We start from the raw sequence: 19,970 nt of genomic DNA, 5'->3' as shown, positions 1-19,970 counted from the left end.
ACTTAGCAGCAGTGACCCATGGCCTGACTTCCAACCAAAACTACCTCCCATTGTCTTCAAACATCTGGCTCCATATCAGGGCAACAGTGGCTTTCAGTGGCTATTTTAGTGGCTTTCAGAGAACAGAGATTTTTTTCACCAGAACAATCAAATATCCTCCTAAAGAAAAAGTAAAGGAGTGGTAGGAAAGTGCCAGGATATACCCTGACAATAAGGTTTGGGTGTACAATCACAGAAAAAAAAAAAAATCAAATGATTTTGCATGCTAGCATCCAAAGGCTGTCCTTGCCTGAATTTTCACAGAGAGAACAGACTTAAAGTATTTTTAAGGTGGAGGGGGTGCAGTCCTGATAAATAATCAAGACAAATACAGATTTTCTTCAGCTGCATATTTAAGATGAGTGGCCCCTGAGCTTATCATGGACTTCAGCCACATTACAAGTTACATATGCTTTTAGATAATGTTGAATAAATGTTATTCTTCTTTCTATGATAGGACAATAGCAGCACTGAGACAAAATGGAGAATTTTAAAAACTCCTGCTGTTTGGTTTCCCTAAATGGGAAGAGCTCACCTGGACACAGAGGACGAGGCAAGAGCATCCCTCTTTATTTTTTGCCACTGCATCTTTTCACAAACTGCTTTCCATTTTCAAGGCTGAAAACGCCTGTGGGGCATTTGCCCTTTTACTTCCAAAACCTCACTCAAGTCAGATGGTTTCTAAATACACAGCAATTCTGAAGCAGTTCATAAATGCAATGTTCATAAACTCAAAAGTGCAGGGTTAGGGCAGATGGAAGCGGAAAGGAGAGCACCAGTTCCTGAGGTAGGTGCGGGGAAGCAGGGGACTGGGAAACAGGAGGGAGACACCTCCTCAGAAGTGGTAAAAGCAATAGGTAAGACTAGAACATTAAATTCAGAATCCAGTAAAGCAGCTGGAACACTTCCACCTACTCTTCTGGGTCTACATCAGACTCTGGTCTTCAGAAAACCAAGGGCACTGCACTGTTTTTATTCTCTTGAACACCACAAACATCCCTATGCCGACTGGTTCAAGGGTACCTCTCACCCTGCACTTCCCAGAGGAAGGAAGGCTGATGTGAGGGCTTTGCTCTTGGACTTCCTCTGCTACCTCTGCACCAGAGCCAGCAAACAGAAATGTCCTCTGTCCCTCAGGTACAGACACAGGAGCAATGATAACTTGAAGGCTACATATTTTGTACTAAAGGATATCTACCATAACCACCATGTAGAGACAAAGGGGCTTTTTCACATTAATGTAGGTGCTGCCATCAGCTCACTGTCCCCAAGAGTGCCTGAGAGTGAAAACCTGAGGCTTGCATCTGCCCTTTGGGGCTGGGTGATGCAGAGCCCACTTAATTCACCATGAAACCATGGGTCTAAAATCCATAAGCATGAGTGCACAGAAAGATAGGTGATGTGATGATGCACCCATGCTACACTACACCATACAGTGACAGCAAGGTGAGCTGAGCTTTGCCTGGGATTCCTGCATGTCCTCAGCCACCTCACTTCATTTGTGCATCGTGGAAGGCTGAAGTTAACAAGGACCTCTGGTGAGCTTCTAGCCCAGGGGCTCAAGCAGGCTCACATAAAACTGGCTGTGAAAGCAGTGTGAACATCACACTGATGTTCAGTGTGAGCCTCCTGTGTTTCAGCCTGTGCCCACTGCCTCTGAGCCTGTCACTGAGCATCACCAAGAAGAGCCCCCTCCTCTTTTATCTTCCCTCCAGGTATTTACATACACTTGTGAGATTCTCCCTGAGCCTTATCCAGGCTTAAGAATTCTAGTTCTCTCAGCTCATAGTTCTAAGAGAGAGACTTTCATGATCGTTCTGGTCCTTTGTTAGACCCTATCCAGTATGTCCATGCCCCTCCTGCAGTGGAGAGCACACAACCAGACACAGCACTCCAGCTCACAGCTCACCAGGGCTGAGCAGACGGGTAGGACCTCCATCAACTTGCAGGCAACACTTTACTAACATGTTTAACAGTAATGTCTCCAGAAACCTCATGAGATGGTATCCTCCTGACTTAACACAGGACACCAGAAGAAAGAATCCTCAGCTCATTAAACCATCCCACACAGTCAGACAACCACTGCTTCACATTTTTCACATTTCACATGAATGCTTTTTTGCTATTAGTGGGACTATTATGGCATAAATGAAAAGACTACAAGGTTGTCCAGCTCTCAGAAAATTTTTATTTCACTGGTCTTTTTTGCCTTGACCTAATAACCCCATAGGAGCAAGGCACAGCAAAGCTTTCCCCCACAGCAAACATAAATTGCAAGGGATTTAATGATGGTGGCTACTGTCACCATCAGGCTCTGGAGACCTGACAGCCTGAGGAGTGGATGCATGTACTACTGTCACCCCAAGCAGCAAAGAGTTTGGACCCAACCTACACACAACACCCACCCCTCCCCCACCAAAATACTTTTGCCAGCCTGCTGCTGGGCACTTAAGGTCTGTCCTGGTCAGTCTCTACTGTCTCCTATGTGAGCTCAATCCACCTAAATGCATACATAAAGAGCAAAAAAAAAAACCCTATCTGCCAAAATGCAGTCAAGTTCTTCAAGTGTTTCAGGACAACCAAACCCCTGTTATTCCACTGGTTTATTATTTGCCAGCATCTCAGAAGCTCAAGTAACGTGAAGTTTATGCTTTCAAGAGCAATGAAAAGCTTGTAAACATTAAGCCGCAACAAAATTTGCCAAAACCTCAGCCTTCAAAATAGCCTCTCAGAAGGAGGAGAATGTTTTCCATCTTGAAATGAAATAATTAATGCTGCAATTTTTTTTTCTGGCTATGAAGGGGAAAAGAAGGGGCCTGCACAGAAGCCTTCACTTGGTTGGGCTAGTGCTATAATAAGCTTTTTAAAGCAGGGAAAGGGGTTGATTTAAACAAATGTACATTGTTAGGGGTCAATAGCTGCTATTCAAAGGAGGCTGGAACAATGCAGCTCACAAAGCCGGAGGCATCTGGAATGCAAATACAACATGTTCCCTGGCAAGGTAGCTCTACAATGGAGTGTCTGTCCATGGGCCTTCTCCTATGGGTGCAAAACAAAAAGGTCTTGGCAAGAGATACCTCACCAACTGTGCAAGCTACAGACATTGATCCAGCTGCCATCCCTCTGCAGCGCATTAGCCATGCACTGGTGACAAAATCTTCACCAGTGCTTAATTTATGGACAAGACTTGGCATACAGGACCCACCTGAGGAAGGAATCCTCTCAATGCACACTGTGGCTACATTGACCTCAGCCTCTTTCGCAGGGAGAAGCCTGGTGTCTTGGGTTACTCCAGAGCTCCCTGACAGCCAGCCCTCTGTGGTAACAGGGCAAAGAAAGCCATGGAGCACTAACTATAGCCCAGTGTTTTTTATTTCCATGAAGTAAGGTTGTAAAAATACGTGGAATAGTGTTTGTAGAAGAACAGCTGTATGCCACCATTTCCGTAGCAAATAAATTTCTCCTGACTGCAAAACTGAAAGGAAATAGCTTTGCAAATCTCACAGCTGCAAGACCACCTGGAGAAGTCCTGGTCCTTCTACCTCACAGATTTTGATGCTGAAAATGCAAACACTACTTCTTGTCTTCCTTGGAGATGACAAAAATCCATTCTTTTTTCACTTTCTGTTGGATATATATGCTAAAAATCAAGAAATAATAAAGAACTTTATCTCAATTAAGTAAAATGTTGGAGCATTCATTGCAAAAGTCTAATTAACAAGTTAGATTTTATATGCATCCATGCTGTATGCTGCATAAAATAACTGCACATTACATTTTATATACATACATATCACATATATGTCTACATATGAAAAAGCAGATACTGTATAACAACTGTGTTCTTATCATTCACACCTTATAATGTGAAATCCAGTCAACAGATCAATGCAGTTGATTCAAAACAGTTAAAATTGCTTTAAATTAAGAGTTACGAATGTAGGTTATGCTGCATCTGCATTCAAAAAGCATGTCACTATTGAGGCTTGGCAAAGTGAAAGGAACAATAGTCAATATGTATTTAGAGAACTTTTTGTTTATGCACCTCAGTAGCTTGGCTCCAAATATAAAGTCTGAGAGACAGGAAGAGGTGTTATTAACTGGGTCAAGCAGGACATATCTTTTCAATGCAAAAGATAACCAAAACCACATTTATCTTCATTCCTTCTCTTTCCTAAGTCACAAACTGACGACAATTAAGGAGGGGCCACGAAAAGAAAGAAGTCATCAAGGAAAAGACCACAACTTCACTAATTTCACATTAATAGTCAGTTATTGTGCCGAAAACTCACCCTTTCCTGTTGGCTTTGGCTACTGAAAACAGTTAAATTTAGGTACCCAAAACCATATTAAGTGCCTGGCCAGACTACTCAACGGAAAGTTCACTGGAAGCTGAATATTCCTCACTGACTTCAATTCACATATGAGCCATTCAGCCTCTTGAGCAGAAAACCAGACCTGTTCTTCCATATCTAATTCCAGGGAAACCAGCAGTAATGGCCATTTGTCTGATGCATTGCTCTTTAATTCAGAATGTTGGTCCAGATGCTCTCCTTTGCACTGCCTGGCTTCCCTGGTGCTGCTTTCCATCAACAAAAGGCTTCCAGAAGAGCTGGTCATCAGTTGTGGCTGAATGTGGGACCTACTATAAATGTCTGTGGCTACTACTCTCACGCAACGTACAAAAGGGAAATCAATAAACACTCCAGAAATTGCACCAAGACAGGGCCACCAATGGGCTCCATTTCTCGACAGCCAGGCTACCCCTCTCTGCCAACAGTCAGGAATCAGCAGTATTTGTTCAAGGATGATAGGATGGAAAGGGATGGACAGAGTTACAGAGAAGAACTAGTTGAACCCTGTACATAGTGAGAGAAAGTGCAACTTTGTAAGTTTATTTGAAAATGCAATGTAAATTTCAGTTCCATAAACTCAACTACGTGAACTGATTATCCACATAAATCAAGGCATATATTTAATCCAGCTTAATGGGGTAGAATTACTTTTCAAAACCTTACAGTAGTATTCACAATTTCCTCAGAAAACACTTAGGAGTAAAATACTAACACCTTCCTCTCAATAAATTTAGTTCTGTCTCTTACACAATACTATTTTCTTTCCTGTTTTAAAGCAGAACAAAGCCATGAAGATGTTTCCATGGGATATAAGGCCAGTTCAGGGGGGTTAGTTTCCTGCAGAGCAAAATGTCCTTGAAAATGAGATGTTTCTGTTGTCTGTCAATCCCCCACATCAGATCAAAGCACCAGCTCTCCTGCTTCTGAGGTCTGTGCAACAGCTGCTGATTAACCTTCAACAGGCTCCATCTCCTCCTGTTTCAGTAACTGGATATAGCACAGAGCCAGTGATGGTATACTACTTTAAAAACAAGAAACTGGATTAAAACATATATTATTACTGACTTGAAAGGGAACCAGAATAAATTTGTACCTTCCTCAGCCCTCTGAAGGCACCAGCACATATAAGGTAGTATTTTCTACACAAATTTTAAAAAACCCAACAAATAACTGCACAAATTTTTTTGTCTTTCAATTATTCAATTTTGTCTTTCAATTATTATTCAACACAAACAGCACACAGACATTACTCTCAACATATGCAGGTGAACAAGCATGTTCCTCCTCATCTTCTGCTGTTGAGTGTGAAGGCATCCATCACTAACAGACCTCACTTAAAAGCCAAAAGACAACTCCATCAAAAAGCAATTGCACTTCTCTGCTAGAGCTTCTGAAGATGTGGTTGTCAGCTCTTGAGGACAACAAATTTCCACGTGGCTAGGAAGCAACAACTTTATCATGCACTCTAAAGAAATCCAGCAAGAAGACACCATCAAGTCTTTCTGGAAGAGTTACTGGTATTGGCACAGTCTGTGTTATGACTTCCATGAGAGATTCAGCAAACTTATCTTGAGAAGTTTTGCAAAACACTTTTTTTCACTTTGAAGACTACCTTACCCATACCCCAGCATTATGGCTGCAAAAACATGACAGTGCAAGAGTTTGGAAAGCCTACTGCCTTTACTGATTGTGGTCAAGTTAGACAGGCTGCTAGCAGACAACAGCTTGTTCTCATGCCTGCAAATGTGAGGTAAAGAAATAACAGTTTCTGTGCAGTCAAGACAATGGCATTACTAGTTAATTCTGAAATTAAAAATCATTGCTCCAAGTACTACTTGGCAACCGACCACAAACAGAACTGCAGAAACGAAGCAGGGAAAAACATACAGCAACTTTTCTGTATCTACTGGATCTACAGTTTCAAGTCTCCTTTACATCATCATCACTGGGTATCACAGACTAGCCTGGCTTATGGCACTGCCTCCACCACTCTCACCCCTTTACCTTAGCTCGGAATGAGGAGACAGGATTTTGATCTGTTAAAACTCAGTAAGGTAGATAAGTAATCCAAAAAGAAAACATGTGGGTGAGGAGAAGGAAGAGGAGACAGCTACTGATGACAGCAGTGAGATGTAGGGCACATATGGGCAAAGGAGCTTAGGGCCACTGCACGTCTTTCTCTCCAGGTCTATGTGGGGGCAGGAGGTAGCAATGGCCAGGCAAGTGACAGACATCCTGGTGTATTCATGGTCATCTTAAAAGTAGCATGTAATTCTCTCCCCTTATTTGAGTTCTTGAAGAGGAATATACAATACACTCAAAAACCTCCTTAAAATTTATCCTGAGAACCAAACAAGCTCTAACTCTGCGTCTACAGAATTCAATATGAGTTGCAGTTCCATCTTTGATGATGGCATGGTTCGGTCAAGCACTCATATTTTTCTCAGAAACTTATTTTTTTTAATTAATTGCAGTCATGACCACAAACGTGAAAACACATGAACACAACAACAGCAACAAAAAAACCCTAAGAACAAAGCCAAACACAAAAATTCCAGCAGGTACTCTAAGGAAAGCAGAACCAAGGAAGGACAGTACACAAGAAAGCAGCAGGGGAAGAGAGACTCCGCTAAGAATCGGTCACCAAAGCCTACAGCAATGCAGCCAGCAGGAGTAGTTGTCCCAGCACGACTGCCCAAACAAGACAAATCAATCAATCATCACTAGCTTCTGCTTACATACTCTTTGCCACATCATCTAGTCAGCTTTTACACTGCTCTAAGCTCTACCAGTGACTCAGGGAAAAGGAGAACAGTCTGCCAAAAAGCCTGTAGCTCAACCACCATGCCTGGTTGGGCCTGGCAGTCTCCAGCCCAAAAGCTGCCAGCTTGGCAATGTTTTGCTTATGCTACATCACATGCTTATAAATGCACATCAAGGGGGAGGATTTTTAAATCCACACATGTAAGAAATCATGCTAGCACTCTCTTCTCGTTCCTTGTTTAAGCTGCTCTCTTGGGTCTGGAGTTTCAAAGACCAATGAGGCAAACACATGACAGAAATTTCTTCACTATCTTCTTTCCTGGGGCTCAGCCACAGAGCTTCGCTCTTCTTCAAAAACTTTGCCCTTAAAAACTTAAAAGTCATCTGCTGCAGGTCTCAAAACCACTTTTCACAAGTTTTGCAAAACACCCAAGCTATTTTTTCACCTTCCTCTTGCCTCTCCTGTCGGGACACAAAGCAAAGGCCAGGCAAGCCAACTCATGACCACCAGCCACAGGGCATGGGAGAGACCAACCATTCTGAATCAAGGCTTAGTTTGAGACTGAACTTGAGAGATGTTTCTCATTGACTGTCTGTTAAGCCCAAGGAGACTCTTGTTTCCAAAATGCGAACTTCTGCTTGCAAATATATGTGTTCAGTCTCATTTCAAAACATTTTGTTGAGGAGGAACATCTTAATTAAGTACTTCAAAGATGATTAAGTGGAAAAAGAAAAAAACTTTCATTTTGGCACATTTGTTCTGAAGAGAAGCACTCACCATTTGTTTTCATGAGACATTAGACTTTTCATTAGGTTCATCAGTCAAGCACTGTTCAGTTCTTAACACTGATCTCTATGTACCTGGATATGGAAATTTCTGAAGATAATCCAGTATGAAACAACTACATAGTAGTACTAGTTTTTCTCCAGATGCTAGTTGTGCTACACAAGCATGGATATGCCTTGTCTAGAGGGGCAGTATAACGATTCAGCCTGATTTGAATTTGCAAAGCAGATGAAATTTCTGATCAATATACATCTTCTACCTTTGAACAGTCTTTGTCAGCTATCTGTTTTTATTCTGGTAGTATTAGTCAAAGCCTTCTTGCATCAAAAAGCATCACTGATACAATGCCAGTGTTGCACCTAAAAGCAAGAAGAGAAATTACGTTTAGCAAGGTAAGGACTATTCCCGGCATCTAGGAAGCTCAGTGTAGCCTTTTACTTTTTTACCCTTTTCATGCCAAAGAAGCAGGCAATTCCAGGAAAGCATACTTTTTATCAAGGTATCAAGTGGGATTCTGGTGTGAAAAAAACTAATCCATATAAAACAGCAGACTGTACAAGGTAACAAGTATGCTAAAAAATTATTCCCAAGAATAATACTACTACAGCTTTCACTTTTCAATTTCTTGGCATCAAAGCACAAAGGTTCCACTTTAGCTTTATATTTCATATTGTCAGTTTTCATGATCCTTTTACAGGTCTGAAAACATTAGAGGGATTTTTTTGTATTTTGTTTATGTCTCCCTGTAACTCAAAAATATCAGTTTACACAGGAACAATTTTCATGCACTGAAGTAGGGATATGCAAGCAAGGAAAGTATTTCCAGACTCAATTGTTGCAAAAAACAGCTATAAGATCAGAGCCATAAGACAAAAACAAACTGACTCACCCAGCCCACATTCTTTTTAAGTAGTTTGGGGTATTTTTCCCCCTCTCTTCTTCCAAGCTCTATATTTGCTTGAAATTACAGCTCAGGATTTTGTAGAGACATGGGTCACACTTTGGTGCCATAAAATTTAGCAAGACTCCATTCCAAGGCTAAGAAAGTAAGTGTGGAAAGGAGTGAGAAAACAGAATAATGGACCACAGCTGTTTCATTCTTTTATTAACAGAAAGACTGATTACTGAAAATAGGAGAATTTTAAATGTGAGGTCATAAGTTCTTTTGCTAAGTTGCATTGATCCCCTCCCACTGAATTTACAATTGATGATTTAGTATGCTTCATTTTACTTGGCAGCTTTGTTTTCACAAAATGATTGCTACATATCTCTCTCTTGCCACAGGGAAGTAGTATTAGAAGGATGTATTTTACACTGAATTATTTTTTTACTTGGCTAGCTCATGCTTCAGTTTGGGTGGTTTTGGGGGTTTTTTGGGTCTTTTTTGTTTGTTTTTGTTTGTTTGGGTTTTTTTGTTTGGTTTTTTGGGGGGTTTTTTGTGGGTTTTTTTTTTTTTTGGTTGGTTGGTTGGTTTGGTTTTTTCTTTGTTTACTGTTTTTTAAATCAAATTTTTGCAAGCTATATGGGGTTTGCCCAACAAACACCAGAACTCTTTGCTAACTTTGCCCACCTATGATGTCCTTCAGATGTCCACAGGACCCTGCATATAGGTAAACATCTACAGAATAAGGAGAAATGGAAGAACAGTTGGTAAATTAGGATGTGCTGTTGCACCTGTACAGTAGCCTTTTCAACAAGCATTTCAGCCTTGCCTTTCTGAAGCACTTCTGACCAGTGTGACTCCTCACTGAGGAACAAATCCCAGCTACACTTTGACCACAAGCAGTTGAGAGGTTTGGGCTGCTCAGACCTTAGCAGTTGGAGCTCAGGTCCTCCATTCCCACAAGCCACAGGGACTCACCGAGCAGCTTCAACCAGCAGCCCCTGCTCCATCCCGTTTATATGCTCTGCCAAAACTCAGGGCCAACAACCAGGATTTGAGACAAACACCCCTACACAACACCAACTCCGAGAGATGAGACACTTGGGCAGCCCAGCAGCCTGCCCCAACACGTGTGGTCCCTCAGGGTGGGACAAGGCAGCACACCACAGCTCAAAGGCAGGAATGGGAGCCCAGGGAAGCCTGCTGAAGATTAAACACATCATGTCTACACTTATCCAGAGTAATATGGATTTTTGGCCTGCAACAAGCGGGTAGCAGCAGCAATGAGACGCATTTGGGAAGCTTGGGCAGACATTATCAGGTTTTCAGCATCATACAGAATGGGTCCAACATGGGTTATGAAACAACCTGAGGTGGTGAGGAGCCAGTACTATATTCCCAGGACCTAATAATCTCTTAAATTAAATAAATAAAAATACTAAATACATAAAAATACTAACAATTCAGGTGGTAAGGAGGAGGGGAATCATACTCCTCTACATCTGAAGCCCACCTGTGCTGCCTGGTTTCTAGAAGCAGGTTTGGAAAATGGGATGACACCTCTGCCAGAGCATGGATGTCCTAGTGAATGGCAGGCAACAGTGTCCTTCCATGCTCTCCCTCCTTGCCTTTTGCAATTTGGAGGAACACTGAAAGAGCCGACACTGCCACTAAAGTCCTCAGTTGGAAGGCTAATGTTAGCAACTTCCCACACTAATTTGTACACTGCAAACCACAATAATCACTGAGCAACTCCAAATTGCCCGTCTGGAGATCACCTGATGAAAACACAACCAATTAAGCAAAACGTAATGGCACACTTTATCATTAGAGGGCAGAGCACTGGCTTATTCCCATGCACCTGAGGCAGAAAGGCTGGCAAGCACAATGCACGCTTACAGGGAGCCTGGGGGTGCCGAGGTACATTGCTGGGCTTGCTGAGCACTGCCTGAGCTCAGCCTGGCTCCTCACATAGAACATCGTGACCAGCCTCACTGTGGGAAAGATTTTGTAACTCAGAAGGACATGTGCACTTCTTATGGTGCATACTATCTGATGCCTTTTGCCCTCTGACTTTCTGAAGCTCACTGCCTTGCATGCAGTAATGAATGCACATCTTAAAAAACAAAAGCAAGCAGGCAACAGTGCTTTACTAAATCCCAGCAGTGTATGAAAGCATTAATAACACACTAACTTATGGGTATTGTACTTCTACACAGAAAAGGAAAAGATTCTTTGCTGGAGAATTATGGGAGCTTCAGTCAACAGAACTAAGTACCTAAGTAAAAGAGTAATCTGGGTAACACTGTTTAAATAGATTTTCTCTATTTTTAGAAGAGAGGGAGTGGGGGAAAAGGAGTTGCAGGACGACCCTCTGTTAGACTCCCCAGCATGCCTGTGAAGAGACACACAAGTCTACACACAGAAAAAAAAAAAAGTTTATTTCACCTGCCATTTATTTTAGAATTAATTCACATTTCCAGCGTCTGGAAAAAAAGGATACTAAGAGGACTCTCTGAAATTATTGCACCTGTGTACAATCCTCCCACAAGAGTGTCCTCTCTTCTACTTTCCTATATCATCTTTTCTTTCGTCCTACATACCCTGATTGATATTTTGGGATTCCTGGGAGGAAACACTCCCTGAGACTTTGGTGGGCACTTGTCTTGCACCTGGAGCAGACAGGAGAACTGCTAGCTCTTCCCATTCCATCCTTCTCCAATGATTACCTTCTTCTCCTCCTCAGGTGAGGAACTCAGAAAAGACTCCCAGCAAATCTTAGAACTCAGTCATGAACAAAGATGTAAAACACATAAGATTTGATCACTGTTGTCTTTCAATATTTTTCAGTTTTCTCTTGAAATATGAAGACAATGCATCAAACTGCAAAGGATAGAAGTCTATAACCTAAATAACTTGTTATTCAATTCAAAATTCATGGCTTTTTTAATAAACAGGATCTAACCTACCAACCATAAAACAAACACAAAGCTGTCAGTAAATATGAAATAGCTGATTATGAGTTACTTCTCAAACCTGTGATCCTAAGTTTTTTAAGAAAAATAAATTGCAACAGGCAGTTGAAAACACTTAATTCACTTTGCCAACACACAGGACAATGAAAATTAGGTGGCACTAGTGGAAGAGAAATTTAATCCCAGCCCAGTCTCCTTCTCAGCTGTTGCACAGTATGAGCAGAAGACTGTCAATCAGGGCTAATCTCCGCTTTCCCAGAGCACACGTGACACCAAAACAGGCTGCACAGTGGCCTTTCACTCCACTGTAATATAGGCAGAAGGTACAACTCAGTATAAAATAGAGTTTGGGATCCATATTGAAGGGAGATTTAGCAATAAAGTTTATATAGTGAGTAAAGTTAGAAATCCATGAAGTTCAGATAAAAGACAGCGTTTCCTGCATGCACTTTGAACACTTTTGGATTTTATCAATTTTAAACTTCTCAGAAACAAAGGTGATGCTTTGCAATGCTCCCCACTGCAGAGCCTGGTCACTGCTGATGAATACCAATGGTATGCAGCAGTTGCAAGGTAAAAAGGCACCCTGAAACACTGCATTCATTATATTCAGCCGCCCAAGGTCACAACCCCCTGAAAAGCAATCTCCTGCTTTTTTGCTTACTCCATTTCTCCCTGACCAGATACATTTCCTTGCAGTAATACTACCCTCATTAGGGTATCTGTTTAGATTCTTCTGCACTTGTGCAACTAGAAAATGAAATGTCTACAGGGCAAGTCAGTGGAGTCATTATGGTAAGTCATTATTGGTTTTACTAGCATTTTTCCTATATATTACATTTTTAATAAAATTACTCCTTTGCAGTTCATTCACTACTGAACTGTCAGAAGGGTACACCTTTAGTAGAAAACATAGAAACAGAGTATTTTATGTATTTCATATGAGCAAACCTTCTCTCCTCCTGTCATAGACACTTGCACATCATACACTGGACAGAACATTGTAATTGCATATTGTTCCGTCTCACATCTATGGACAAACCCCCCAAGGCAGCTCACAGGTTCCTTGGATGTGCAGTGACACACCCTTACTCATGGCCTGCAGCACCTTTTCCAAAGTACCTTAAAATCTGCATTCCACCTTTCAACAGAAAGGAGCGTCACGTTTCCTCATTTGCAGGCACACCTAGAGACTTTACTCATTCCCATTCTGCATCCTTGTTTCCATGACAAGGACAGACACCTACTGTATGACTCTGGTATTTAATTTTTTTTCCTTTCTTCAATGCATGTTTACAAGAGCTGGTAATTGTCAAAAGGAAAAATGACTACCTCAACCTAGTACTTATAGCAGGAGTAGGTGAAGCAGAGACACAAAGAAGTTGCTTCTGTAATTTTTTTTTTTTTTTGTGTACATGCATGTTTTACTGTACAGCAGGTTGTTGAAGATTTAATCCAAAACTAAACCACAAAGCAATTAGAAGAGCTTAGCTAAGCAGAAGTGATTTAAAGCATTACCCCCTGACAAAATAGGCATTTATCTCAGAGATAACCAGGAGTAAGGAAATACTTCTGGGTTCAGACTACCTTCTAGTTTACTATGTCCAGTGTGCAAAAGCATTATTAAACCAGGGTTGAACAACTACATGCCTGTCAGCAGGCAAATGACCTCCTCAGCCAAATAATTTTGACTATACACTGTAGTCTCCTAGAGATCCACCATTCATATATCAAGGTGGGAACCTCTTGCACCTAAGCCCTTCCTAATAGCCAAGGGGATTAGTGCAAGCAAGCAGTGAAGCATTGCTGAAGCAGAGAGACAGAATTTTTTCCCCCCATTTCTCCAGGATCAGGTCTGAAATAAGATCACACTCTTTACTAACTGATGTGAGCTACTTGGGTGGAGGTGCCAAACTCAGCTAGGGAGAAGATCCCATTTCCTTCACACAAACACCTGCCAGCTGTGACTGACAGTCATGTTTTCCCCAGCCTGGAAGAGCCCCTGCAAGTGCCAGCTGTGGAAAGCTGTGCTTCCCCATATTAGAAAAAACTGATGCAAGACCAGAGGAAAGACTGGCAAGAACACAGCTGCTTTGAGACAGATATGTAAGAGACAAAGAAAGACCACGAGGATGCCTGGGGGTATGCAGCAACTCTCCTACAAAGACAGAGAGTTGGAGTTGTTTAGGCTGGAGAGAAGGCTCTAGGGAGACCTTTTTATGGTCTTCCAGTATCTAAAGTAGGCCTACAAGAAAGCTGGAGGAAGACTTTTTGAAAGAGCGTGTAGTGTAAGCACAAGGAAGAACGGCTCTAAACTGAGAGAGGGCATGTTTACATTAAATATAAGGAAAAAACTCTTTACTGTGAGGTTGCCCAGAGATCCTGTAGATCCCCGCTGCTTCGAAGTGTTCAAAGTACAGCCTGGATGGGACTTGGAGAAACCTGGTCTAGGGGAAGGTCTCCCTGCCCAGGGAAGGGGAGGGCACATGGAGAGGAGGGTTAGAACTAAATGGTTTTTAAGGTCCATTCCCACCCAGACAATTCTGTGACTCTATGATATTCAAAACTGAAATTAAATTCAGCAGGTTTTAGGCTGGTGAAAGTAATGAAATGACAGCAGATATGAAGGGGGTATGACATATTATTTGCATGCGAAGCAGAAGTATCTTTGTGGTGAGCTCAGCATGTACAGGCAGCGGGATCCAGCTGCTAGCCAGAGCTAGCAAGACCAGCGCCAAGAGCAAGCTCCTCTTTCCATTCTACACATCTTGTCTTCAAGAAGTAGTCATGTTTCAGTACACAACATCCAATACCTCAGACTACCCACAAACTAACATAAAAATCACAGAATCATTTGGGTTGGGAAAGACATCTGAGATCACTAATCATTAAGCACATCCTGAAGTGTCATGTCTACATATATTTCACTTCCAGGTATGGTGATTCCATCACCTCCCCTGGCATCCTGATCCAAAGCTTGACAACACTCTTGGTGAAAAAAATTTTGCATATATCCAATCTAGGCCTTCCCTGGTGCAACTGGAGGCTGTTTTCTCTTGTCTCATCATTTGAAGATGAGACCAACCCCACCTGGCTTCCACCTCCTTACAGGAATTTGTAGAGAGACACTGCTATCAGGCAACAGACAGACAACACATACAGATCACAGAGCAACTTTAAATCTGACAAAAACATAATTTTCTCCTACAAGGTAACTGCTCCAGTAGATTTACACATCCCTGCTCTGCATCTCCCAGCTTCCTCCCTCACCCTGCCACCCAAAAGGTATGCTGGAAGCTATGAGTCAACACACTCAAGCACCGAAGGCTCTCACAAGCAACCCTCATTGACCCTAAAGCCCAGGGAACCATGACTTTTCTCTTCAGTTACCTCTGAAAGTGTGTCTACTCAGCAGCATCAACCTTTACATGGAAATTCATTTTACTTTGCAATGAATTACATCAACCAACTCCTCTATAAACTTTTGAATTAAATCAACCAACTACTCTGTAAACGTCAGCCCAGACAATTCCATAAACACCTACTTCCCACAGTGTGGTGCAGTTCCCCAGTCTGTGAGACCTGGGAGGGCTTTGCAAGCTTTCCATCACAAGGATGATGCTTTCAACTATCTATAAAGAAGCTGACTGCACAATAATTTCAAGTCAAATTGTCAGTGTGTCTAAATTAAAAAGCAAGTGCAGCACTCAAAATGCAGTATTACTGATTCTACCCTGCCCAGATAGGTGCTTATTCTTAAATTAAGACCAATCCAAAACAAAACAAAAAACCCCAAACAAACAAACAAACCCAAAGCCCTAAAAGCAGAAGTAACCCAAGCAAAACTCAAAGCAAATGGGCTTCATAGCAGGCCTGCAGAAGCTCAAACTGGGAATTTTCCATGACTGCTTCACACAGTGCTATTAAAATAGATTTAATTGTACATGCTCATAATCAGATTTTTATGGCACAAAAGAATGCAAGTATAAAACAAATATAAATACCTTCCTCTGCCTATACCCAGGCAGTATCTTTTACTACTTTTCACGCTAATAATAAAGTCACTCCTCATATTACTATGCTGTCAATAAAAAAAAAACTAAACAAACCAGCTATTTGTTCTGTCTGGGTGGTGGTTTTTGCCTTATTTTGTTGGGATTTTTTAAGAACTCTTAGGTAAAATAAGAAGACCTAAACTCTACTGAAAAAAAAAGCTTTCCCACAAATGGAGAAGCATGGAATTGTGCAAAGAGAAGCATTTTTGGCTAATTAGTGGATTAAGAAGAGGATTTGGGAAAGCCTCATTAGTCAGAAAGAGCACGTGCTTGATTTCAGCTGATATGAATGTGACACAAACCCAGGAATGAATGATTGCTTCTTCAGCCCAGACCTCCTCTGGGAAAAATGCTCCTACATGGTCACCTGGAGGGGTACTCATCCCTACTGAATTACTCTCAGAAATGTCATTTCAAAAAAGTGAATGTTTGCAAGCATGTTACTAATTATTCATACCGCTTTAGCCAAAATTGTATTTTTACTCCTCAAAAAACAAACACACAGTCTGTTATCACTAATCTCAGTGGAAAAACAACTGAGAAGCATCTTGCTCATGACTACCAAAAAGCCCAGCCTCACAAGACAGTTTTGCTGAAGCTGGAGGCTCTTCAACACTCCTGAACTTTAGGAAGTAAGAAACACGAAAAGCTGCTTAGGCTTTACTCCAAATAAATGTTGCAGTAGCAATGTGTTCCTACACTGCCAGCTCTGTATTAGCTTCCTCCAAGCTTTTACTTGGCTGGTCAAAAAGACTTGGCCTTAAAAATAACCAATTTTCTCTTCAAAGAAATCATAAATCTTCATCTCAAAGTGGAGCAATAACTTTCTGCTTACCGCACATACTACCTCTAACCCACGATGCAGCATATGAAATACTTCATTCTGCAGGCAGGAACAGAGATTTCCTCACCTCTAAGGAAATTAATTTTGAGTCCTCAGAGCTCCATACCATTTTCATGTGCGCAGTGGAAAATATTGCAAGCTGCAGGGACTATGTGCCTGCTGCTCCTCCTCCAAGCAAGTTACCCAGAACTTGCCCCCTGCTTAGCACAGGCAGTAGATCTGGTTTTATTTGCATGGGTGCAAACTCCAAGGGAGGGCAAGAGCCTTATTATACACTACACCTCTTCACCCAGGGAAAGGGAAAAACATATTGGAAGGGGAAAACTGGACAACCATGACAAAAGCCCTTGTTGAGGGCTGCAGCACTTTGGCACGTGCAGCAATGCAGTTGAAATAATTCAAATCCCACGACAGCATTCACATGACGTCACTTTCCCCCCATTGCTCATGAGCCACTCTTCCTACAATTTCACTGTTGTTTCAAGTACCAACTTGTCTTCATTTTGAAGACATTACTATAATTTCATGATAATTCTACCTGCTTACTCATAAGATGAGCACAGCTCAATTCTGGCAGCATGTTTATCACTGAACATAGATCTTTTTAAGAGAGCACCGGTACGACATTGTTTTGGTCACTTTTTCAGCTCCCTTTCATCTCTAGACAGACATGAGCATATTTGTTTATGCACAAATGGGACCTTCAGAACTTCTGTGTGTATTTTCAGATATACACGTGGTTTCATGACATTCTCCTCTCGTAGGAGTTAAATCCACACCTCATGTTCACATAAGCAAGATCCCATTTGTGGAGGGGAACTACAGAATATAGGTCCATAGCTAGTATGAAGAGACACTTGCTCCATTTTCATTCCTCCAGATCACAGTAAGACCCACCTCAAACATATCCAACTTCCAAAGGTAACACACAACTTCAGCCAACTTGCAAGAAGCTTGTTTGGGGTTTTTTAGCCTACTATGCTGTTCAAGACTTTCCCTCACATAAAACTATATCCATTTATTTTTTGTCTAAAAATGATTTATCGACACGTTTACAGAAATAAAAGATGTGAATCATTCAGTGGCTCTTCTCTTGCGAAAAAGAAAAGCTTCCAGCAGAAATTTTCCCCAGCAAGTTGATTCTTGAATACTCAAGACTGAGCATGGGCTGGTGATGGATCACCCCGAGTGCACACACATCCACACCCGCTGCTCCTGAGGCAGCTGCATGAGTAACACGGACCATGCTGTGCCACGGGTGTGGAGCACTGCTTGCCTTGTAAAACACAGTTACTACTTTCCACAATAAGGTATAATGTCACATGCAACTTCTTCCTGCTCATTTGCAGGAAGAAGCAATGTCCAATTCTTTTTAAACTTTATTTACTTCACCATGTTTCCAGCTTGGGACTTTTTGCTCCTAGCAGCTCTCATGATACCATCTGGTGCCTGAAAGACAAAGGCTGAGGTGTAATTACCCCATCCAGCCCTGAGGCAATTCTGCTGCATTGGCAGAGGTAGGAACTACATGGCACCTGCTCCTTTACTCTTCAACTTCACTGCTTTGTTTCCTTTCTGAAAATTTAAAGGAAACATCATTGAACTTGACCTTCTGTGTGCCAGTATGGCAGCAGTATTTGTAGCCTTTCAAAGACAGTAGTCTCTTAAGGACAGTTTCCTAAAAACAACAAAAAAAAATCTCCTGTGGATCTTGTGGGTCAAGATTTAAACATCTTCCCTACAAAAGGCATGAGGGGTAAATGTTCTCCCCTCAATACGTGCCATGCCCTGTACAGGTAAGAAGACACCTTGGTGGCTTCATTAAAAGAAATTAAGTAGAAATAAAAAACTGATTTCTGTCTTTCCAAGGACATGTCTGCAATAAAAGCAGCTCTACGGTCAATGTACAAATCAATGTAACAATGATCCTGAGATGATGGGTTAAAAATAAGTAGTAAGTTAGACAAGTCATCTGCTAACAAAGCCAGGTCGGGGTGAAGAGCAGAGAGACATGATTGTGGCAGAGGCTTCCTGCCCTCATCCCTGACAGGATGGACATGGCTGCAGAGGCCATGCCAGGCTGTGCCACCCACTGCTGCCCACCTGGGAGGTACACCAGCAATGCAGTGGGGCCCTGCAGTGCACATTGCAGTGAGTGTGACAGCAGATCTGCAGAAGCTGCGCTTGGACCATAGTCACTGCCACCTCAATATAACTTGTACCAAGATCAGCCATAGTTACCTCCTGGATTTCAATAATTTTTTCCTGGTTACTGTTAAGTGGATTTTTGGGAGTTTCTTGAGTCCCAGTAGATGGATGCAGTGTTCACAGTCATAGACTGGTTTATGTTGGAAGGGACCTTTTAAGATCATCTAGTTCAACATTCTGTCACAGTTACGGACATCTTTCCCTAAATGTTCATTAATTCTCCCACAGCAAGCTTGGATTGTGACACGTAAGAAGCCAAGTGACTTGCACTCAGCTAGAAATGAAAAATAGGAGATATTTCAGAAAATGCTTAAACACATTATGACTCTGCTCTTACTCTGGTGGAATTGTGTCCCATATTCATCCTGAGGATACCATGTCTTTACTTATTTTAAGCAGAGCAACATCAGGAGCTAAATTTCCATGGAAAGAATTAGACAGCCCGGTACTATGCAGGTCAGGGCACCAAATTTTAGAAACTCAAGTCTCAACACTAACTTCAACTGCTTGTTTTGGGTTCATTATCTTAACACACGATCACATAGTTTAGCTATAGATCACCACAACCCTAAAATTCTTCTGTGCCTTTAAACCTACCCCCCCCACAAGCCTTTGCTTACCCAGCAACGTCCCACTCCTGCCCAGTCAGAAACCACTATTGCAACCACTTGTTTGGAAACTGCCAACATCTGCTGATAAGAGAAGCACAACTCACAGACTGGGAAGAGTCTGCTCACCTGTATCCCCCATGGATCAGGCGAGACCTTTGTAACAGCCCCCTCAGCCTCGGGGCATTTGCTGGGCAAAATGTACACAGAGAGCTGGGAGCCACAACAAGTAGGACACTCAGTGCTCAGTGTCCTAATAAACGACTCAGGAAAAGCCCAAAAGCATTGCATCTTTATTATTACTTTCCAAAGAAGCCTGACAAATGTAACATATCCACAAATACGTTTGGCTTTAAAGGAGAAAGAGAACATGACACGTGACACTGCTCAGCCAGCCAACAAGACCAAGGCAGAAGAAATCTAGCTCTGAAGATGAATGTTCTAGTTCTGCAC

The 19,970-nt window shown here is 41.9% G+C and overlaps 1 protein-coding gene across 1 annotated transcript in view; it reads right to left on the bottom strand.

Annotated features, from left to right (window-relative positions):
* MYO10 (myosin X) overlaps nt 1–19,970 on the bottom strand; it is a 161,748-nt gene that overhangs the window by 127,602 nt on the left and 14,176 nt on the right. The gene's annotated exons all lie outside the window — the stretch shown is intronic.

This window comes from Motacilla alba, chromosome 2, assembly GCF_015832195.1.
Source record: "Motacilla alba alba isolate MOTALB_02 chromosome 2, Motacilla_alba_V1.0_pri, whole genome shotgun sequence".
Lineage (NCBI taxonomy): Eukaryota > Metazoa > Chordata > Aves > Passeriformes > Motacillidae > Motacilla > Motacilla alba.
Note: the sequence above shows the minus strand (reverse complement) of the source record. Positions and strands in the feature narration are given on the sequence as shown.